The sequence below is a fragment of the Loxodonta africana genome, chromosome 3, assembly GCF_030014295.1.
Source record: "Loxodonta africana isolate mLoxAfr1 chromosome 3, mLoxAfr1.hap2, whole genome shotgun sequence".
Lineage (NCBI taxonomy): Eukaryota > Metazoa > Chordata > Mammalia > Proboscidea > Elephantidae > Loxodonta > Loxodonta africana.
The window spans coordinates 148,435,821-148,459,972 of record NC_087344.1 but is presented as its reverse complement, the minus strand read 5'-3'; the positions used below and the strand labels follow the sequence as shown (position 1 = coordinate 148,459,972).

General features: G+C 39.5%; 1 protein-coding gene across 5 annotated transcripts in view; it reads left to right on the top strand.

Moving 5' to 3' along the window:
* LRRC8C (leucine rich repeat containing 8 VRAC subunit C) overlaps positions 1-24,152 on the top strand; it is a 115,310-nt gene that overhangs the window by 13,859 nt on the left and 77,299 nt on the right. The window contains exons 2-3 of one of the 5 annotated variants that reach the window (XR_010321468.1): positions 5,667-5,894; positions 14,056-19,224. The exons of 2 other annotated variants lie outside the window; for them this stretch is intronic. The gene's annotated coding sequence lies outside the window, so the exon portion shown is untranslated. Of the gene's footprint in view, positions 1-5,666; positions 5,895-6,642; positions 9,551-14,055; positions 19,225-24,152 lie in introns of those variants that run through there. 2 more of the 5 variants (XR_010321469.1, XM_023558435.2) reach the window with 2 other exon arrangements.

Below are 24,152 nucleotides of genomic sequence, written 5' to 3'. Positions count from 1 at the left end.
TTTCCAAAAACACTGATATAATCTGTTAAATCGTAGGTTAGAGATAGCCTAAGAAGGACAAAAGGGGTTTTATCAAATATCTTTGAAAAAATAAAGCATTGATAGTGGAATAGCTTGTATCAGTTAACCCTCCAGCAGATAATGATTGTACAAGCTGAGCAAAATATAAAAACCAAGCATTTGAAGGCAGTAGAAAACAACCAAAAACAAGTAGAAACTGAACAGGAATTGATCCTTGTCTGACCCCTGAAATGATCATGGGCAGGGAAACTCCATGAAGCCTAGCTGAAAATAACAGCTGGAAGGCTAAAAGACCCGAGCAGATATTTTAGCTGCTGCCCACCTTATGGGAGACAAAGTTTGGAGTTTAAGTACAGCCAATAGCCAGCTAAAACTAAAATCAGTATCCTTTAGAAGAATATAACAAAATTCAGAGCCTCCCTAATATACCATCCAGAATGTTTAGTATAAATCGAATTATAAAACACGCAAATAAACAGGAAAATATAATCTATAACCAAGACCGTAGAAATCAACTTCAATATGACCCAAATGTTCAAGTAGAGCCAAACCCGTTGCTGTTGAGTTGATTCTTATTCATAGTGATCCTATAGGACAAAGTAGAACTGCCGCATAGGGTTTCCAAGGAGTAGCTGGTAGATTCGAACTGCTAAACTTTTTGTTAGCAGCCTAAGCTCTTAAATACTTCACCAACAGGGCTCTAGTGATTTTTAAAACTGCTTTTTAAAAAATGTGAGAAGAACTATAATCATAAGTTAATAGATGTAGCATCTCAGCAAAGAAATAGAAACTGTTAAAAAGAACAAAATGGAAATTCCAGAACTGAAAAATCCATAGTACAAGTGCGCTAAACAAGAGGCGCAGTGGGCAAATCCCACTTTCGTTGCTAGCTGTGTGGTAAGGATCAGCATGAATCCAATTCCCAAAGTATAGAGATGAATCCAGTCCTCACCTTCTCATTTGTCCATCCTCAGCAACAACTACTCATGTGGCACACTCTCTCTCTAACCATCACCAACCAGAGTCAGGTTAGAGCTAAGTCAGACAGATGCCATCTTTCATACTGGCTATCTGTGCAACATTTCTTGAGCCCTAGCTACCTGTGCATAGACCAAGAGATAGTCGTTGAAACAGAATGAGGGGATACTTGTGTGGTTTAAAATTAGGAAATGTGTGTGTCAGGGTTGTATCCTTTCACCACTCTTATTCATTCTATATGCTGAGCAAATAATCTGAGAAGCTGGGTTATAAGAAGAGCCCAGCATTAGGACTGGAGGAAGACTCATTAACAACCTGTGATATGCAAATGACACAACCTTGCTAGCAGAAAGTGAAGAGGGCTTGAAGCACTTCTTGATGAAGATCAAAGACTATAGCCTTGTGTGTGGGTTATACCTCAACCTAAAGAAAACAAAAATCCTCACAACTAGACCAATGAGCGACATTATGATAAATGGAGAAAAAAATCGAAGTTGCCAAAGGTTTCATTTTACTTGAGTCCACAATCAACACCCAGGGAGAAGTCAAGAAATCAAACACCATATTGCATTGGGCAAATCTGCTGCAAATAACCTCTTTAAAGTGTTAAAAAAAAAAAAAAAAAAAGTGATGTCATTTTTAGACTAAGGTGTGCCTTAGTGTTGCAAGTGCACCAAGCCATGGTGTTTTCAATCTCCTCATATGCATACAAAACATAGACAATGAATAAGGAAGACTGAAGAAGAATTTGTGCCTTTGAATTATGGTGTTGGCAAAGCACATTGAATAGTCTATGAACTTCCAGTAGAATGAACAAATCTATCCTAGAAGAAGCACAGCCAGAATGCTCCTAGAAGGGAGGATGGCAAGACTTTGTCTCATATACTTTGGACATGCTATCAGGAGGGATCAGTCCCTGGAGAAGGACATCATGCTTGGTAAAGTACAGGGTCAGCAAAAGAGAGGAAAACCCTCAAGGAGATGGATTGACATAGTAGCTGCAATGATGAGCTCATGCATAGCAACAACTCTGAGGATGGCACCGGACTGGGCAGTGTTTCATTCCATTGTACGCAGGGTCACTTTGAGTCAGAACTGACTCAACGGCACCTAACAAAAAGAGTCACCCAGACCCAGATCAGAGCTTAGATGATAAAGGGACACCTTCTTTCAAACTGTCAAATAGCCCCTGTGGGTTAATTGATTTGCTGGAATGATTCACAGAATTCACAGAGAATATAGCATGCCTACAACAGATTTATTATAACCAGAAGGGATACAAATAAAGAGATGCGTAGGGTGAGGCCTCGGAAGGGTCACGCCACAGAGCTTCCATGTCCCAAAGAGGGACACGCTACCCTCTTCAGTGCATGGCCACCAATCAGGAAGTTCATCTCGCCTCAGGGTTCAGGGCTCCTATTGCTTTCCCCCTCTCCATGTAGCCATGTGTCTGGCCAGCACCCCCTCATTGGCCTCAGGTGTTGGTCTGGCTAGAAGGAACCAAGAACAAAGGCCAAATTGCCTACTGCAAGGTGATTCCACACCTTGCAGTGAGCTTAACAGTAAATTGGAGATAGCAAAAGAAAGGGGCAGAGAATGTAAGTATAGATCGATAGAAAGTATCCCATCTGAAGATTAGAGAGAAAAACGGTTGAAAAAATGTTGACCTGGGGGACAATATCAAGAGCATAACATAATTTCCCAGAAATCCTTGAAAGAGAGAAAAATACCAGAAAACAATTTTAAGAATTAATGACAGAAAATTCCCCAAATTTGGTGTAACGTAAATGTAGTGATCCAAGAAGCACATGAAACCACAAGCAGATAAACACAAGAAAACTATTCCTCAGAAAGGGCCACATAAATCACAGACTACATCAGCCCAAGACCAGAAGAACTAGATGGTGCCTGGCTACAACCAATGACTGCCCTGACAGGGAACACAACAGAGAACCCCTGAGGGAGCAGGAGAGCAGTGGGATAAAATGCAGACCTAAAATCCTCGTAAAAAGGCCAGACTTAATGGTCTGACTGAGACTAGAAGGACCCGGGAGGTCATGGTCCCCAGACCTTCTGTTAGCCCAAGACTGGAACCATTCCCAAAGCCAACTCTTCAGACAGGGATTGGCCTGGACTATGAGATAGGAAATGATACTGGTGAGGAGTGAGCTTCTTGGCTCAAGTAGACACATGAGATTGTATGGGCAGCTCCTGTCTGGAGGGGAGATGAGAAGGCAGAGAGGGACAGAAGCTGGCTGAATGGACATGGTAATACAGGATAGAGAGAAGGAGTGTGCTGCCTCATTAGGGGGAGAGCAACTAGGAGTATATAGCAAGGTGTATATAAATTTTTGAGAGATTGACTTGATTTGTAAACTTACACTTAAAGCACAATTAAAAAAAAAAAGAAGAAGAAGAAGAAAAGAAAACTACTCCTGGAGATATCATCATAGTCTAACTGCTAATAACCAAAGATAAAGAGATAACTATGAAAGCAGCCAGAGAAAATAAAGGTACATTACACAAAGAATAACAGCAATATGGATGATGACTGACTTTTTATCAAAAAGAATAGAGGTCAGGACTAATGGACCACAACTACCACAGCCTCCACCAGACGGAGTCCAGTACGACTAGATGGTGCCTGGCTACCACTACTGACTGCCCTGACAGGCATCACAGTAGAGGGTCCCAGATAGAGGTGGAGAAAAATGTAGAACAAAATTCTGACCCACAAAAAAAGACCAGACTTACCGGTCTGACAGAGACTGGAGAAACCCTGAGAGCATGGCTCCTGGGCACCCTTTCAGCTCAGTAATGAAGTCACTCCTGAGGTTCTCCTTCAGCCAAAGATTAGACAGGTTCATAAAACAAAACGAGGCTAAAGGGGCACAGCAGCCTAGGGACAAGGACTAGAACGCAGGAGGGGACAGGAAAGCTGGTAATAGGGAACCCAAGTTTGAGAAGGGAGAGTGTTAACATGTTGTGGGGTTGGTAAGCAATGTCATAAAACAATATGCGTACTATCTGTTTGAGAAGCTAGTTTGTTCTGTAAACTGTCATCTAAAGTACAATAAAAAGTAAAAAAAAAAAACAAAAACAAAGGTCAGAACAATAGTATTATTGAAATGTTACTGTATATTCTCTGACCACCGTACGATTAAATTAGAAATTAGTAACAATAAGATAATAGAAGAGCCTTAAATATCTGTAACTAAAACAACGCACTTCTAAATACCTTCCAAGTCAAAGAAAAAAATTAAGAATACTTCAAAATGAATTATAATAAAATACAACATCAAAACTAGTGGGGAAAAGTTAAAGGGACATACCTAAAGCCAGGTGTATGTAGCTAGATAGAGTGAGCAAGCATTATGTGAATTTATTAAAAAATAGAAAGATTTAAAATAAATTATCTTAGTTTTCAGCCCTGGTGGCGTAGTGGTTAAGTGCTACGGCTGCTAACCAAGAGGTCGGTAGTTTGAATCCGCCAGGCACTCCTTGGGAACTCTATCGGGTAGTTCTACTCTGTCCTATAGGGTCGCTATGAGTTGGAATCGACTCGAGGGCAGTGGGTGTTTGGTTTACTTTTCAGCAGAGGAAGCTAGATTGAACTCCAGAAAAGGTAGAAAAAAGAAATAATAAATTCAATAGTGGGATCAATGAAGTGGAAAACGAATGATAGAGAAAATTAAGTAAGCCAAAAGTTGGTTCTTTGAAAAGATTAATGAAGTTAATCTGGCAAAATCCATAAAAATGAGAAAGACAGAGAGAGACAAAGAGAACCCAAATTATCAATATCGAGAATGAAAAAAGGGTGTCACTACAGATCCTATGGACATTAAAAGGATAGTGGGAAATATTATGATAAACTATACGCCAATATATTCAACAGCTTAAATGAAATGGGAAAAAAAAATCTTTGGAAACAACAACTTGTAAAACCTGACAAAGATGAAATAGAAATCTAAATAACCTCTCAAAGAAATTTAATTTAGAGTCAAAAACTTTCCTCCAAGGAAATTGAAGGGGTTTATTCCAGGAAGGCTATGTTAGTTTAACTTTCAATAATCAGTTGCTATAATTCACTGTATAGATGATTAAACAGTTTTCCTCCTTTGTTATCTCAGTAGATGCAGAAAAACCACTTGACAAAAGCCAACATCCATTCATGATAAGGATTGTCATAAATATCATCTGTAAATCTCATAAAGACCTTTTATTTTTAAAGAACCTTTATTTATTTATTAAAAAGTCTTTTTGCCTGAAGATCAGGAAGTATGTAAAGACATAGGCTCTCATCACTTGTATTTAACGTGGTACTGGAGGCTAGCTGGTGCAGTACAGATGAAAAGACATACAAATTGGAAAGGAAAAAGTAAAACTACCTCTTCTTACAGACTTTGTGATTTGAAATCAGGATTCCATATCCTAAGAAATCTATGCAGCAACAACTAAAAATAGCAAGTAGTGTATTAATCTCTAAGTGACACACAGGTATTTTAAATTTACAAATAAAATCTTAGAAGTAAATTTGTTGACAATCACTGTGTCAGTCAGCCCTCATACCCAAACATGAATATACTTTTACTACTCCTGAGAGGGTGTCTAACAACATGATCCTATTAACATTTTACCTATTAACTTTTTTTTTTTTAACTTGACAGCTTTCCCCATAATATGAGTGCAATAAACAGAGCAACCTACTGTTGACCTAATTAAGGAAACAAGGAACAAGCCAATTAAAACCACTTATTTCTAGCATCCTTTTGCTTGTGAGTGCCACATCCTGGGTCATAAGGAGAGGAAGCAAACCTTTGGTGCTACCTGTGAGTGCCACATCCTGGGTCATAAGGAGAGGAAGCAAACCTTTGGTGCTACCTGGGAGCTCTCTAGTGAGTATCAAATATGTTTTGTGTTTAAAAACACCTCCTCCTCTTTTATTGCTCCAAATTTGAGACATGATTTTTTAAAAAAAGCAATACTAAAGTTGTCAGATAAGAATAGAGAATAAGAGAAAACCATAGCTGTTGGCTGAGTTATTAACTGGTAACAACTATAACAAAAGGTGTATAAGAAAGGTTACAATTTTAACTTCTATAGAAGGCAGGAACCCTTTTATTCTGCTTGTTAGCTTTCAATTATTTATAAATTTGAGAATACCAAAAAGCTGCACGAAAGCATGAAAGTTAATTGGCCCTTCTGAAAGAATGAGTTTGGGTGGGGTGGGAAAAAAAATGATAATCTGAATAGACTATACAATAAGTACATAACTTTACAGCCTTATGCTGAGAAAAGATTGCCTCAAAAATTTTTTTTCTGAGTTGTCAGTTATCTATTTTACATAAACTACTTTAAAAATAGTTTTAATTTATCTCAATATGTGTACTTTTTAATATAAATCACATTGGGTAAACAATTTATTAAACGATGGTGATGACAATATGTAGTGTTGACTTTTAGTTTTTAAGATAAAATTTTATAAAGCATGTTATAAACCAATATGATTATGATTATACTCTCATTATTTGGATGTCATGAAGAACAAAACAGGTATAGACATGAACATGTAGGTTAAATCTATTGTATGATAATAAGTATTTTGCTAATGATTAGTCATTAATTACCTAATTTTAACATTAGTCCCACAGGAACTGGACAAATGGATACAGGGAACCTGGGGCGGAAAGGGGGAGCATGCTGTCACATTGTGGGGACTGCAACCAATGTCACAAAATATTATATGTTGAAATTTTTGAACGAGAAATAAACTTGAACTGTGAACTTTCACCTAAAGCACGTTAAAATTTGAAAAAAGAATAATTTTAAAAATATGTATATATATATTAGTTGTCCCAGGCCTTCAGATTAATTATCTTGCAACTATAATTGCATTGTCCCTTAAAAATAATGTAATCTGTTCATATTAAAAATTTATCAGATCTTTGACAACCATTTAGAATGGGAAGGAAAAAGCAGATTGTGTAAATCAAGGACAAAGATAATTCTGTACAGATTAAGTGTGGTCAAATATTGCCATAACTATGCTAAGAAAAGATTTAATAAACTTACCAGAGGAGTGTGACATTCCATAGTTTCGCATTATTGCAACCTTACCTAAAGTTTACAACAGTCATTGAAGAAACAAAGACACTGATTACAATTCAGTACTGTTGAGCACACCTGCAAAATTTAAAGTTTTTACTATATACAAGTAGTCCCCGACTTACGATGGGGTTCCATTCTGACGACTCTGTCCTAAGTTTCTGACGTAAGTCAAGTATCTCATTTTTTTTTAAATTTTAGTTTTCATCATCAGTACCTTTATAAATCATAACATTGAACATCTGTGAGTGACCATCTGAGAATGATAACATCAGCACATATGCGTTGCAGAACTGTATGTAGTATGTATTGCTAATGGTAAGGTGTACCAAAAAAAGAAGGATGGTCTTAAGTACGGTTGGTTGTAACTCCAATACATTGTTATTTGGGAACTTCCTGTATAATGATCAGCTGTCTAACCTATCAGTTATAAGGAAGTTAATAATTTCTAATTGATTAGGCATTCTATCAAGAGAACAGATTCAAGTCTTGTGTGAACTGAAACTTTTTTTTCTTCCTTTTAATAGCTTTATTGAGATATAATGTACATACCATAAAGTTCTGGTGGCATAGTGCTTAAGAGCTACAGCTGCTAACCAAAAGGTCAGCAGGTCAGATCCACCAGGTGCTCTCTGGAAACCCTATGGAGCAGTTCTACTCTGTCCTATAGGGTTATAGGGTCACTGTGAGTCAGAATCGACTCGACGGCAATGGGTTTTAAGTTCGTTTGTTTAAAGTGAATAATTCAGTGGTTTTTAATATACTTACAGTTGTACAGCCATCACCCTAATTTAATTTTAGAACATTTTCATCACCCTTAAAAAAAAAAAAACCTTGTACCCATTAGCTGTCATTCCCTATTGCCCACCCTATCTTTCAACCCCGTTCTTTCCCTACAGAAGACTATAAAGAACTGCTTGTAGACACAGACAAACGTACAGAAAACCTTTGAACCGATTCCTACATACAGTTTTAACTGTTAGACAAATGCAAATATACATATGCAATGAGTTGATAACTAGTAACAACTATAACAAGAGGAATATAAGAAGGGTTACAATTTTAATTTCTCTAGAGTTATATCATAGAAGTTGGGACAATTTTTCTTTTACAAGGCAGTACAGGTATATTTTAAAAAGTATGCACTGGAGTGCATTAAAAGAAAAGTAGACTCTAGGAATCTTATGACACCACACTAACTCTTATTAAATAGCTTGTTTAATTTAGGGCTGCATAACTAAATAACGAAAAAAAAAAAAAAAAAAAAAAACCCATTGCCATCGAGTTGATTCTGACTCATAATGACCCTACAGGACAGAGTAGAATTGCTCCATAGGGTTTCCAAGGAGCAGCTGGTGGAGTCAAACTGCTGACCTTTTGGTTAGCAGCCAAGCTCTTAACTGCTGCACCACCAACATAACTAAATAGGAAGATTAAAAGCTTGGAAATGAGTCAGAAGACCATCACTAAGACCACAGCATCTATGTGGAAAAAATGAAAGAAATTAGGGCATTTCAGCTAAAAGGAAGTTTAGAGGAAATTTAACAATGACCTCTAAAGTATTGCAGTACAGTGAATTACTTTGCATGGCCCTTCTAGCCATGCATGGTTTTGTGACGCCCACAAAATGATTCAGTGGAACTATATAAATAAGGTGTTTATAGCCCACCCAGGGCATTGGTCAGCCTGCTAATAATGCAAATAAAGTGTATGGAACCCTGTGGGGGTGGGCCCATGCAAATAAGGTTATGGAACTCTAAACAAGGGGATTGGCTAGTTTTGCCACTAAGCTCAAAAGTGAGCCAATCCCAGAGAAGAGGGGGGAACTTCACTACCACCAAGAAGAAGAGATGGGAGCAGAGCACATCCTTTCAACTCAGGGTCCCTGTGTTGAGAACCTCCTAGACCCAGGAGACAGAGAGCAGTAACACCGGAGATGATGCAAGACGGTGAGAAATGGCTGCAGAGAAATGGAGGCAGCAGAACCAAGAGACTGGCACAAGATAGTAAGGGGGGCTTCCTGGCCCACAGAGCAAGGCAGTTACATTGGGTATGCTGACCCATGGAGCAAGAGCACGTTCTGGAAGGAAGCTTCCTAATGGAGTGGGGTACCTCCAGGCGCTGTTGGCAGAGCCAGGCTTACCAACCCACAAAGCTAGACAGCTGAGCACCTTTGGGCAGGAAGATCCTGGTGGAGTAAGGTGTCCCCGGCACTTACTGACGGAGCTAAAAAACTTGTAACACTTCCTAGAGGAGGGCAGAGGGCCAGAGAGAGGCCTGCCTGCAGGCATGGCTGAGAAGAGGCTGTCCTGATCGAAGAACTCTATCCTAAGTTGTTTCTGATTCTGAATTGTAACTTGTTACTTCCCTAATAAGCCCCGTAACTGTGAGTATGGTCCGAGTTCTGTATGGCTGTTGCAACGAATTATCAAATGCAGCAGAGGAATAGAGAGTATCTGTGGGGCCGGGGGCGGGGGGGTGGGGGGGACTGCTAGTGTTGTCAAAATTGGAAAAAAGGTTGGAGGGAGGAGGTATGTCTGATCTCCACTTCATAGGAATCAGCTTTGGGTTGATGCTAATGGTCATTCTCTTTCCCCTTTTGAAGTTAGATAAGGAGGACCTCTGATGCCCCCACCACACCACCATTTTTACAGGTGTGACGTGATCTCTAACTGAATATGAAGAGTGGTTTTAAATCTCTTCTGAAAAAGTAAAAGTTTAACCTGTGGCTTAATGATTTCAATGGTTAAAAAGAAGACCTCAGACATCAAGTCATCAGTTTTCCACAAATTTTCATAGAATAGAGTTGGAGCTCTCTGCCATGGGTTTTGGCTAGTCTTGCCTGAAGGTTTGTCCAAATAACCTGTTGATATGAGCAATGTGTTTTTAATTTAAGCCATGCTGAGTACCAGGCACCAGATCTGCTAGCCTTTGAGATTATTAAAATACAGCCACAATCCCTGGGGCCTTACTCTGTAACAGAGGGACTAGGGTAAACAAATACGCCTGGCGGCTTGGGCTATAGTAATAGAGGTAATGAGCTGGTCAGATGCAATTCTGACTCATATTGACCCTGTAGGACAGAGTAGAATTGCCCTCCAGGGTTTTCAAAGCTGCAAGAAGCCCAGCCAGAATGCTCCTTAGATGTGGGGATGATGAGACATCATCTTGCTTACTTTGGATTTCCTACCAGGAGGTTCCAATCCCTGGAGAAGGACATCATGCTTGGTAAAATAGTGGGCCGGCAAAAAGGAAGACCCTCGGCAAGATGGATTGACATAGTGGTTGCAAAAATGGGCTCAAACATAGCAACGATTGTGAGGATGGCACAGGACTGGGCAATGTTTCGTTCTGCTGTACATAAAGTCGCTATGAGTTCGAAACTTTGCTACTGGATGGCATCTAAAAACAATCTACAAAAGTAGACTGCCACATCTTTCTCCCAGGGGAGGCTGGTGGGTTCAAACCACTGACCTTTTGGTTACCAGCCAAGCACTTAGCCGCTGCGCCATCAGGGCTACTTGGTCAGATGCTAGATACATTTTAACGATTGAGCCAATCGTTAAAATGTATCTAGCATCTGACCAAGTAGCCCTGATGCAACAGACCTGGGTGTGAGAGGAATAAGTAAAAATTGACTCCAAAATTTTGAACCAGCGGAACTGTAAGAATGGACTACCTGTTTTTGGAAATGTGGATGATTGTGGGAATAGCAGGTTTGGGAGTGAAATGAATTCGGTTTTGGATTTACTAATTTTGAAATTTCTACTAAATATCTAATTGCAGACGTCAATTAGGCAGCTGAATATTTAAGTCTAGAATTCAGGGGAGAGACTTTTTTTTTCTTCTTTTTTTAACCATTTATTTTTATTTTTATTATACTTTAGTTGAAGGTTTGTAGAACAAACTAGCTTCTCAAACAGTATACATATTGTTTTATGATGTTGGTTAACAGCCCCACGACATGTCGACACTCTCCCTTCTTGACCTTGGGGACCTGTTACCAGCTTTTCTGTCCCCTCCTGCCTTCCAGTCCTTACCCCTGGGCTGTTGTGCCCCTTCGGACTTGTTTTGTTTTATGGGCTTGTCCAATCTTTGGCTGAAGGGTGAACCTCAGGAGTGACTTCATTACTGAGCTGAAAGGGTGCCCAGGGCCCATATTCTTGGGGTTTCTCCAGTCCCTGTCAGACCAGTAAGTCTAGTCTTTTTTTGTGAATTAGAATTTTGTTCTACATTTTTTTTCCAGCTCTATCTGGGACCCCTCTATTGTGATGCCTGTCAGGGCAGTCAGTAGTGGTAGCCAGGCACCATCTAGTTGTACTGGACTTAGTCTGGTGGAGGCTGTGGTAGTTGTGGTCCATGAGTCCTTTGGACTAACCTTCCCCTTGTGTCTTTGGTTTGCTTCATTCTCCCTTGCTGAGGGAACGAGTTTTTGTTTTTTTTTTTTTTACTGCTTTCATGTCCTTCAACAGTTTCTTAAGAAAAGCAAATTTTCTGAGTCCTTCAATGCCTGAAATATGTTCTTTATTTCATTCTCAAATTTGAATGTTAGCTTGGCTTGCTACTGAATTATAAATTGACAACTACTTTTCACTAAGAATTTTAAAGGTTTTTTTTCCCACCATTTTTTCTGAAAAGGATGATGCTGTTCTGATTTTTGTGTTTTTGGTATGTGACCTCTCACCCCCTTTGCTGGACACTTTGGTCAGCCTTTTTAATATTGCGTATCACACCATATGAACCCTGGTGGTGCAGTGGTTAAGTGCTCGGATGCTGACCAAATGGTTGGCAGTTCGAACCCACCAGTTACTCCTCCAGAGAAAGATACAGCAGTCTGCTTCCATAAAGATTACAGCCTTGAAAACTATGAGACAGTTCTGCTCTGTCCTGTAGGGTCGCTATGAGTCAGAATTACCCCGATGGCAATGGGTTTATCATACCCTACAGTCTGGGAAGTTTTCTTACATTATTTCCTTGATAATTTCTCCACTCATATTTTCTTTTCTCTGTTTAGAAAATTTATGTTTTTCAGGTATTGGATCTTAAATCTGTATATGCATATTCTTTTTCTTCCCCATTTGCCTTTTTGTTCTACTTTCAGATAAATTTCCTCAACATTATAATCTAACTCTTACTTTGATTTGTTATTTTTAATTACCAAGCTTTTTCTGATGTATTTATTTTCTGTACATGGTATCTTGTTGTTTCTAAGATTATTAATTATAGTTTTTTTTTTAGTATGTCTTCCACTGCTCTCTGCTTTGTCTGTTTCCGTTTTTGGTTTTTCTGTATGTTCATTTGTTCCTTCAGTTGTGTGTTTGTCTTGTTTGTTATCTCTCTTTTAGGGTGGAGGCATTCCCCAAATATCTGATGATCTTTAACCCGTTAGAAAGCTATGTGGGAGCTCTGTGTGAATTATGAAACTTGACACGATAGGTGATCAGGTGGTGGGCTGCCTTTTTGTTGGATGACTTCCACTTGAATGTCATTGTTAAAGATTATAGTATCTATCATCTCATTGCTTTCCAAGACCATACCTAATTCATCTTTATCCCCCATGCAACCCAAAAGCATACATATCAGCCTTGTAAGCGGTGCCATCTCCACATCAGCGGGTCTAACCACCTGCTAAGGTGTGCGGTGGGTGTGGGCCCTTGTTCTTAAGAAACTGCCCAGTTGACCTTATCATTTCGGGCTTTACCTTTTTGAGGCTCCAGAGATGCTAGCTGCTGAGTAAGCCCCCGGATTTACCTAGTCGGAGGGAGAATTGAGCAAATTTGCACACCTGGGTGCTGTGGATTTCTAGATATCCAGTTCAATAAGTGGGGCAGGTTGGTATATTTCCATGTATCCACGCAACAAGGACAGGTAACACAGGGAGTCAGAGATGGTTGTTCTGGAGAAGCCACCTAACTTTAAGCAAGGGGAAAAAATTACAAAATGTTTCAAAGAGGAAAAACGAGAATTAATTTTAAGCTCTTTCCATGAACATTAAATGCCTATTTGGCTGCTGTTCATCTTCGTATCAGCACAGACATAGGGTAACATACAATAAATGGAGCTTTTCAGAATCCTGAAGCTTCCCAGCAGCTTCAGGAGGGAAGCCTGTTAATATTAGTAAAATAATGAGGTTGGTAATTGTCACATTTATTGCAGCCACTGTTCTAAGTATTTTTGCATAATTTTGAGGCATTAAATAACCTACCCAATGTCACCACCTAGTAGTCACAGAGCTAGAATTGAAACCTAGGTCATTCTGGCTGTAAAGCCTACATTGTGAAAAAAAACATTGTAACCACTGCATTATACTGCACGAAGGGTAAGTAGAGATGACTTATTTTTGTTTTTTATATTAATATGGCTGCTTTTGACTAAACTTAAAGTTCTCGAATGCAGATGTTAGATATAGTAATATATACGTACAAGGTAATAGCGGAAGTATCTTTTAAATTAGTTTTACTGTTGGCATATATTGTTTTGGACTAAGGACTTCGTCTCACACTGTAAGTGCAAAACAATTGTAATCATTTCACAGAAAAGAAAATTAGTCTGGACAAATTACCTTAAGTTATGTATAAAAATTATATTCATAATGATGTTAGTGTCTTAAGTTGGAGCAACCCCATCCTTTATGAATGGTCTGCCTGACTTTGGTTGTGAACCCAGTATAAGTAGTGGCCGTTGTGGTTCAGAAGATGCTTAGTACGATGACAGTCTGTTTCTGGAAAATTTGCAGGAGGGCCTCTTCTTTTTTTAAAAAAATTTTTATTGTGCTTTAAGTGAACGTTTACAAGTCAAGTCAGTCTCTCATATAAAAATTTATATACACCTTGCTATATACTCCTAATTGCTCTCACCCTAATAAGACAGTCTGCTCCTTCCCTCCACTCTCTCTTTTCGTGTACATTCCGCCAGCTTCTAACCCCCTCTGCCCTCTCATCTCCCCTCCAGGTAGGAGATGCCAACATAATCTCAAGTGTCTACTTGATCGAAGAAAGGAGGACCTCTTCTTAATAGAAAGAACATTTTTTTTTTAAGACCCAAACTGGGGCCATACACGAAGAACCACAGCACATTAGAACATTTTATAGCAAAATCTGAAATGTTTTAGGTGAAGCAATGAGGTATGTTATTCATGTTAAACAGCAGACATGGATTTACAGAGAATCTCAGGAATGTAAGCATAAGACTGGAAGCATCTTTATATTTCCTCATCTGTACTGAGATTTTTTTTTTTAACTGAAATAGACCATGCTTTCCAAAAGCCCGCCTTGAACCACATCCAAATAAGAGCAGAATAGGTTCCTTATATGAGAAAACCAGAAATCTTGAAAACAGTGGTTTTCCTTGATACCCTTTGGCCACACTACTGTTTGGTTTACTAGCATTTCTGGTAATGGAATTGCTTGCGTCTCAGAATTAGTTTGCTTAGAAATTTTATGTTTCTGCCAGGCCTCTTCCTGTTGACATATTAAGCTGAATCAGAGTTACTCATGTGACATCATAAGCAGTGTAAGTATAGCATTTGAAAACAGTCTAAGGCCTTGATATATAAATTAATGTATTTGGCTGTGTTTGCTTGGATACCTTGGAATGAAGCCTGTTTTAAAATATAGTTGTTGCTGGAATGGAATCTGAAAAAGAGTTAGAAAATTCTTAACCTCCATACAGTTTTAAAATAGTTATTCCCATCTGTCACTGTCTCATCCTCAAACTAAGGCATGTTATTTAGTGGGGATGAGGCAATTGGTAGAATCACTACATTTTAAAAACAGGCAGCCATGTCCTCATTTTTAAAAAGATTATACCTAAGCACCATCACTATTTTTACATTAGAATCACCTATCAACAAGATTAAAGAAATCCTCATTCTCTTTCCACAACTAAGCTGTTGATATAAAAAGTGAGCAAGTATATCATTATCTTTCATACTAAGCGATAAACTTTAAAATGTTTATTAAAAATATGTACGTATATCAAAAACAAAACCAAACCTGTTGCTGTCGAGTTGATTCCAACTCATAGTGACCCAAAGGACAGAGTAGAACTGCCCCATAGAGTTTCCAAGGAGCATATAGTATGCTGAAATGGGCAATTTTTTCCAACAGAATTGTACATGTAGAAATGGTTGAATTGGTATATGTTTTGCTGTGTATATTCTCAACAATAAAATTAAAAAAAAAGGAATTCTCAAAAGTCAACAGTAGGGCAGGTAAACTAGATGAATGAAAACGAAACAGCCAGAAAGGAAATAATGAGAATGCTCACACGTTGTGAAGAATGTAGCCAATGTTACTGAACAATTTGTGTAGAAATTGTTGAATGGGAAACTAAACACAATAAAATATTATTTTTTAAAAAAGATTACAGCCAAGAAAACCCTATGGGACAGTTCTGCTCTGTCACATGGGGTTGCTTTGAGTAGGAATCAACTAGATGGCCCCCAACAACAAAGTCTCAATTGCTCAAGAGCTTAGGGATGTTTGGAGATTAAGATAATACAGTAAAACCTGTGAAAGAAGGAACCTGTGCTAAGGCAGAAACCTGTTAGAGAAGGAAAACTCAAATATTGTCCACTAAAATGAGTGGTAGAAAAATGGTAAGACGGCACCCTGTCAAAAGCAGAAAACTTGGGAGACTTGCAGAAACAAGGCAGTCCCAGCGAGTTCCAGCTTTCAGAGGTTTCACTGTACATGCTTAGAGAAGTGCCTGACACCTCCTAAGCACGTAAGCATTAGCTACTATGGTGATGGAGGTGGGGTTTTCCTCTATACATAAGGAGATCTTTGCTAAGATCAATCATCACTGTCATTCTGAAATAAAACTCCCCCAAAACCCACTGCTGTTAATTCCGACTCATAGTGACCCTATACCAAAAAATAAAACCAAACCCATTGCCGTTGAGTCAACTGACTCATAGTAGCCCTGTAGCATAGAACAGAACTGCCCCCATAGGATTTCCAAGGCTGTAGATCCTTTCAGATGCAGGGTACCACGTCTTTCTCCCGAGGAGAGTCTGGAGTGTTTGAACTGCTGACCTTTCGGTTAGCAGCCCAGTCCTTTAACCACCACCAGGGCTTCTTTAAAGTAAAACACCTATCAAATAAAAATGGACCCCATCAGAACCACAGTTCTGATGTTCAAAGCAACATCTGCATGCAGAAGAATGGAGGTAAATCACTGCGATACACGTGGAGCTCCCTGTCAAGTAAAACCATTACTGCCCAGACAGCTAGGTCAGGGGAGGGGCACAGGGCTCCGAGAGCCAAAAGGAGCAACAAAGAGTCTCCCCTTACAGAATGTGCAGTGTGGGCAGGGAGATAGATGAGAGTATAAATAACCCAGGGGAGTGAAGGAGCGAACAGAGCAGGTAGGGAAAGTGCTGATCTTGGACTGCATATGAAAATAACCACAGGCTTCCAGAATAGGACACTGCAGTTAATGTCATCCTAGCAGCATGCTCTTCCCATGAGAGGGTGGGCCAAGGGCTGTGTAGCTTGTCACACCTGATCTAGTGATTAGGGTGGGCTGGGACCCAGGGTAGATATTAACCACGGGTATGATAAACCAAAAAGCAAATCCATTGCTGTCGAGTCGATTTCGACTCATAGCAACCGTGTAAGACGGAGTAGAACTGCCTCATAGGGTTTCCAAGGAGCGCCTGGTGAATTCAAACTGTCGGCCTTTTGGTTAGCAGACATAGCTCTTAACTGCTAATGCTACCAGGGCATATGATATGATGTTTAGTATAAATTCATAGAGTTGTGTCTCATTTTAAAGTAAGTGAACCCTGCCTTTTGTAGGCCCAGAAAAAGCTCTGGTTTTTTCTTTAGATTTCATTTGGTATTGTAGGTGTACTTTTTATCACAAGAAGAGGAAGCAAGATGTTTCTATGGGAGTAGGTCTTAACTTCAGTTGCATGTTGGAATCTCCTTGGAACCTTTTTAAAAAACCCTTGTGCCTGGATCCCACCCAGGGATTCTGATGTAATTGGACCCAGGCATCAGTATGTTTAAAGCCCTCTAGGTGATTTTGTGGCAGCCAAGGTTGAGAGCCACTGCTCTAGCCTACACTGAGTTTTATGTCCCTCCAGGGGTCCTACAAAATTTTAGGAGACTGGCTAAGGCCAATTTATAGGTTCTGCAATTGGCAGTTTCTAATGTAATACCAATCCGTGTATTTCCCATCCAGAAGCACATGGCACTCTCTGCTGGCTCAGTGAGAGACATTGGCTGCTGAAGGAGTAGCCACCTTAGGCTCCCAGCAGGGCAGCAGCAGACTTTCTCATCTCGTACCTGCCTTCGGACAGCATATGTCTAATCAAAACCTGACTTACTATCCTATTTTTCTCATCCCCATGGCATGACCAATCCACAGGTTGCAGTTTGAAGCCTGTTGTTGCATACTAAGTTGAAGCATTTTGTATCTGGTACCTTAGTCTGTCCGTGTGCTTCCAGGCTCTCGACTCACCAGTTAGCCCCATTTATTCCTTTGCTTATCTCAATTTATATAACTTTTCCACATAGGTTCTGTTTCCTCCTACTTTACTCATTCATCTAACAAGTATCTATTGAATGGCAAATATAGGCACCCTCCTAGACTTTAGGGACAAAAAAAAAGCAGTGTTGAAAACAGGCAAAAATCCCTGCCTGCGCAAAAATCTCATTTAAGTGGGAAGAGACAGAAAAGAAACACAGAAGTAACTAAAATGTATAGTATGTTCAAAGGTGGTAAGTGCTTTGGAAAAAAATAAGAGAGGGCAGGAGGAAAGGGAATGTCGGGGTGGTGGTGAGGGAGGGGTTGTGATATTAAATTCAGTATTATCCAAGCTAGAGGATGGTGAAGGCTTGGGCCAGAGTGGTAGTGACAGCTCATGAAAGTGGTTGAAATCTGGATAAGTTTCAGCAAGACCTGAAGAAGATGAGAGATTGAGCCGGGCAGATACCAGGGAGAGAAGAATTCCCAGCAAAGAGTACAGTAAACGCAGAGGTCCTGAGGCAGGAGTGAACCTGGAACGTTTAAGAAATGGCAAGAAGAGCCAGTGTGGTTACAGCAAAGTGAGAGTGCAGGAGAGGCTATGAGATAGGGAGGTGTGTTTTAGGGTGGCAGGGGGGCAGATTGCATAAGGCCTTGTAGGACATTTTGTAAAAATGTTGAGTTTTTCCCCACATGAGGTGGAGAATTTTTGGGGCATTTTGACCAGAGGAAAAACCCACTATTTTTTTTTTTTTTAATAATTTTTATTGAGCTTTAAGTGAACGTTTACAAATCAAGTCAGTCTGTCACATATAAGCTTATATACACCTTACTCCATACTCCCACTTACTCTCCCCCTAATGAGTCAGCCCTTCCGGTCTCTCCTTTCGTAACAATTTTGCCAGTTTCTAACCCTCTCTACCCTCCCATCTCCCCTCCAGACAGGAGATGCCAACACAGTCTGAAATGTCCACCTGATAGAATTAGCTCACTCTTCATCAACATCTCTCTCCAACCCTTTGTCCACTCCCTTCCATGTCTGATGAGTTGTCTTCGGGAATGGTTCCTGTCCTGGGGCAACACAAGGTTTGGGGACCATGACCGCCAGGATTCCTCTAGTCTCAGTCGGACCATTAAGTCTGGTATTTTTATGAGAATTTGGGGTCTGCATCCCACTGATCTCCTGCTCCCTCAGGGGTTCTCTATTGTGCTCCCTGTCAGGGCAGTCATCAGTCGTGGCCGGACACCATCTAGTTCTTCTGGTCTCAGGATGATGTAAGTCTGTGGTTCATGTGGCCCTTTCTGTCTCTTGGGCTCATAGTTGTCGTGTGACCTTGGTGTTCTTCATTCTCCTTTGCTCCAGGTGGGTTGGGACCAATTGATGCATCTTAGATGGCCGCTTGTTAGCATTTAAGACCCCAGATGCCACATTTCAAAGTAGGATGCAGAATGTTTTCATAATAGTATTATTTTGCCAATTGACTTAGAAGTCCCCTTAAGCCATAGTCCCCAAACCCCCGCCCTTGCTTTGCTGACCTTTGAAGCATTCAGTTTATCCCGGAAACTTCTTTGCTTTTGGTCCAGTCCATTTGAGCTGACCTTCTGTGTATTGAGTATTGTCCTTCCCTTCACCTAAAGTAGTTCTTATCTACTAACTAATCAGTAAAAAACCCTCTCCCTCCCTCCCTCCCTCCCTCCCCCCTTCGTAACCACAAAAGTATGTGTTCTTCTCAGTTTATACTATTTCTCAAGATCTTATAATAGTGGTCTTATACAATATTTGTCCTTTTGCCTCTAATTTCGCTCAGCATAATGCCTTCCAGGTTCCTCCATGTTATGAAATGTTTCACAGATTCGTCACTGTTCTTTATCGGTGCGTAGTATTCCATTGTGTGACTATACCACAATTTATTTACCCATTCATCCATTGATGGACACCTTGGTTGCTTCCAGCTTTTTGCTATTGTAAACAGTGCTGCAATAAACATGGGTGTACATATATCTGTTTGTGTGAAGGCTCTTATTTCTCTAGGGTATATTCCGAGGAGTGGGATTTCTGGGTTGTATGGTAGTTCTATTTCTAACTGTTTAAGATAACGCCAGATAGATTTCCAAAGTGGTTGTACCATTTTACATTCCCACCAGCAGTGTATAAGAGTTCCAATCTCTCCGCAGCCTCTCCAACATTTATTATTTTGTGTTTTTTGGATTAATGCCAGCCTTATTGGAGTAAGATGGAATCTCATCGTGGTTTTAATTTGCATTTCTCTAATGGCTAATGATCGAGAGCATTTTCTCATGTATCTGTTAGCTGCCTGAATATCTTCTTTAGTGAAGTGTGTGTTCATATCCTTTGCCCACTTCTTGATTGGGTTGTTTGTCTTTTTGTGGTTGAGTTTTGACAGAATCGTATAGATTTTAGAGATCAGGGGCTGGTCGGAGGTGTCATAGCTGAAAATTCTTTCCCAGTCTGTAGGTGGTCTTTTTACTCTTTTGGTGAAGTCTTTAGATGAGCATAGGTGTTTGATTTTTAGGAGCTCCCAGTTATCTGGTTTCTCTTCATCATTTTTGATAATGTTTTGTATTCTGTTTATACCTTGTATTAGGGCTCCTAAGGTTGTCCCTATTTTTTCTTCCACGATCTTTATCATTTTAGTCTTTATGTCTAGGTCTTTGATCCACTTGGAGTTAGTTTTTGTGCATGGTGTGAGGTATGGGTCCTGTTTCATTTTTTTGCCAATGGATATCCAGTTATGCCAGCACCATTTGTTCAAAAGACCATCTTGTCCCCAATTAACTGACACTGGGCCTTTGTCAAATATCAGCTGCTCATATGTGGATGGATTTATATCTGGGTTCTCAATTCTGTTCCACTGGTCTATGTGTCTGTTGCTGTACCAGTACCAGGCTGTTTTGACTACTGTGGCTGTATAATAGGTTCTGAAATCAGGTAGAGTGAGGCCTCCCACTTTCTTCTTCTTTTTCAGTAATGCTTTTTTTACTTATCCGAGGCTTCTTTCCCTTCCATATGAAGTTGGTGATTTGTTTCTCTATCACCTTAAAAAATGACATTGGAATTTGGATCGGAAGTGCATTGTATGTATAGATGGCTTTTGGTAGAATAGACATTTTTGCTATGTTAAGTCTTCCTATCCATGAGCAAGGTATGTTTTTCCACTTAAGTATGTCCTTTTTAATTTCTTGTAGTAGAGCTTTGTAGTTTTCTTTGTATAGGTCTTTTACATCCTTGGTAAGATTTATTCCTAAGTATTTTATCTTCTTGGGGGCTACTGTGAATGGTATTGATTTGGTGATTTCCTCTTCGATGTTCTTTTTGTTGATGTAGAGGAATCCAAGTGATTTTTGTATGTTTATCTTATAACCTGAGACTCTGCCAAACTCTTCTATTAGTTTCAGTAGTTTTCTGGAGGATTCGTTGGGGTTTTCTGTGTATAAGATCATGTCATCTGCAATTAGAGATAATTTTACTTCCTCTTTGCCAATCCGGATGCCCTTTATTTCTTTGTCTAGCCTAATTGCTCTGGCTAGGACTTCTAGCACAATGTTAAATAAGAGTGAAAACCCACTATTTTTATAGAATCATTCTGGCTGCTGGGTTGAGACTGATCTGTAGAGGTCAGTGTGCTAGAAGCAGGGAGAGCAGATAGGAAGATATTATTATAATAATGTATTTGAGAGACAAGAATGGCTTAGAACAGGATAGTAGTAATGGAGATGGTGAGAAATCGTTGGAATCTGGATATATTTTTGAAGGCAGAATGTGTTGCCCTTAAATAAGTGTCTATATAATATTTTTGCACGTTTCTTTTAAAAAAATAGAGCCCCAAACTTCCAGGCTAGTGTATCCAACATCGTGGGGTGTATAATGCTAGTATACCAATGCAGGTATACAGCCTAGCATATCCAGCAGTTTACTGAGCCCCTCCACTTAGACATTTAATAGACGTCTCAGATTTAACATGTCTGTAACCAAACTCCTCATGCCCTCACCTCCTCAAACCTCCTCTTTCTATAGCACCCCTCCCCTCTTGCATTAGCAAATGGCAACTCCATCCTTTCAGTTTGTCAAGTTAGAAATTTTGAAGTCATCTTGACTTTTCTCTCTTATACCCACATCAGACTCATCAGACATATCGTGATGCAGGCTGCCACATCTCTCTCCCAAGGAGCGGCTGGAGTGTAATAACTAGAGACAGGAAACTGGGAGATTTGTGATGAGGAAATGGAGGTAAAGGAGAAAACAGAGAAGTAGTTGGGCAGTAGTTGATGAGATGAAGAAGCTCAGGGAACTTGAGCCACAGAACTCAGGCTGATGTGAAACCATGTCATAATTCAGAATCTCATAAAGGAGCTAAAACTTGAGACCAGCCCACTATGTCTGCATATGTCTTAGCATCAAGAGTGAGTGAGTTGGCCAAACTAAGGCTTTAGTCCCATCGATTGGGAAGAGGCTTTAGGTTCCTGTGGAGATGTTTTTCCTAAAGTTCATCTAAAGTATTTTCTGTTCCTCTGAAAACACTATGGGAGCTGGATGAGGAGGCCTGAAATATAAATAAAAAAGACAGTGAACATTTGAACCAGTCATAGGGAAATTAATCCTCTTTGTGGGCATATCTGCAATAAAGCAAAACATTTTGCTGAAACCTCAGAGAAGGGAGATCCTGAGCATGTTCTAGGGGCAAGAAATGATTAATAGTTAAATATCTTGACCAAATTAATTTGAACAAGAACAATGAAAAGGAAGTCAGCAGTCGCTGTCTTTCTATTTTAATTCAGTATAAGTTTCCCAAGATTGAAGTTCTCAGTACAGAAGGTTCTTGCTGTTTTACTGCACTGAGTTCCTGGAAATTACATCCAGATTCCCCTAAAGGAGACAGGAAGGGTGTAAAAATTAGGGATTATATTCTCCACGCAAGAATTTAGCATCAAATGAAAAATAGATATAATCAAGAGTGTAACATAAAAGCGTTTCTGTGGCTCTAGTAAAATTCCATTTTTAGCTATTTATGATAGAAGAGTAAGTTCCATACCAGATATTCTTTCATGGGCAGAAGCTGAGTCCTTTTTTTTATAACCTTTAGAATGACCTTTCCTTATGCTGGGTTTCTCTTTCAATAACAGATTTGCTAGAATATGCAAATCACAAATATGATTGCCCTGAATACAGTCCTCAGATAACTAACTCCCCAAGGAGATGTTTTTGCCAATGGATGCCAAGTCTGAATTTCATGTAAAAGAAGTTGTTAGAGACTAACATGATTTCCTTCATGAAGGGGAATGAGCTTGGGTGTTAGAATCTGACAGACCAGAGTTGGAATTTTTGCTGTGCGATTTACTGGCCTCCTAACCTTGGATAATTATTTAATCTCTCTTTGCACATTTCCTCTTCTGGAGAGCCAAGATAATACCTACCTTGTAGGTTTAATGTGGCAGTTGAAGGATAACTTGTTTCATGCCTGACCCTTAGTAGGCACAATGACATTAAATGTCAGTTGTTATACCTTTTCTTTCCCGTATACAAAAACGATTCTTTCAAAATTTGCTTCTTCTGTTTTTATTAAGGATTTTTTTTTTTTTTAGTGTGGTACCTCAAATTAGGACTGAAGGCTCCAAACACTAAGGAATTCCTATTCTTAATAGTAAACTCCATGTCACACTACCAAATGTGATTCCCATCACTGTTGTTAATAAAAAAAACTAATTTCCTACCTAGTACTGCAATCAGTGTTCACCACAGATTACCTATTACAGACTTTCCAACAGCCCTGTGGAGGGAGATGCTATCCTTTTTCTCATTTTAAAGATGAGAAAACAGAAGGATTAATTACCTGCTCATGGTCACCCAACTTATAATTGGCAGAGCCAGGATTCAGACCCAGGTACCTTGGCTTCAGTGCCATGCTCCCAACACCGTAATAAAACCTGCTGCCTTCAAGTTGGTTCCCACTCACAGCAACCCTATAGGACAGAGTGGAACTCCCCCATAGGATTTCCAAGGGTGTAACCTTTATGGAAGCAGACTGCCACATCTTTCTTCTGTGGAGCAGCTGGTGGGTTAGAACTGCCGACCTTTTGGTTAGCAGCCTAGTGCTTCAACCTAATACAATGGTCTATTCTTGAGAAGAGCCACTTTTTGCCTTAGTAACCAGGGACATATTTCTTTTAAAATGTGGGGATTAAGCATGAAAAAAATGTAACGTAGATTTGTTTGTTTTTTTTCCTTTTGACCTTTCCTGTAACCAGAGCTCTAGAATGAGTAGAGAAGATTCTCTGCCATTTGAGGAAAAATGGGTGGGTGAAATAAATAAATAAAGCTTAACTTTTAAAATTACTTAATATTACATATTATTGAAGAAAGTCTCATTTGATTCCTGAATACTATGTGACTCAAAAAAAAGAGAAAGGTACAAAAACTAACTCCAAGTGGATCAAAGACCTAGACATAAAGACTAAAATGATAAAGATCATGGAAGAAAAAATTGGGACAACCCTAGGAGCCCTAATACAAGGTATAAACAGAATACAAAACATTACCAAAAATGATGAAGAGA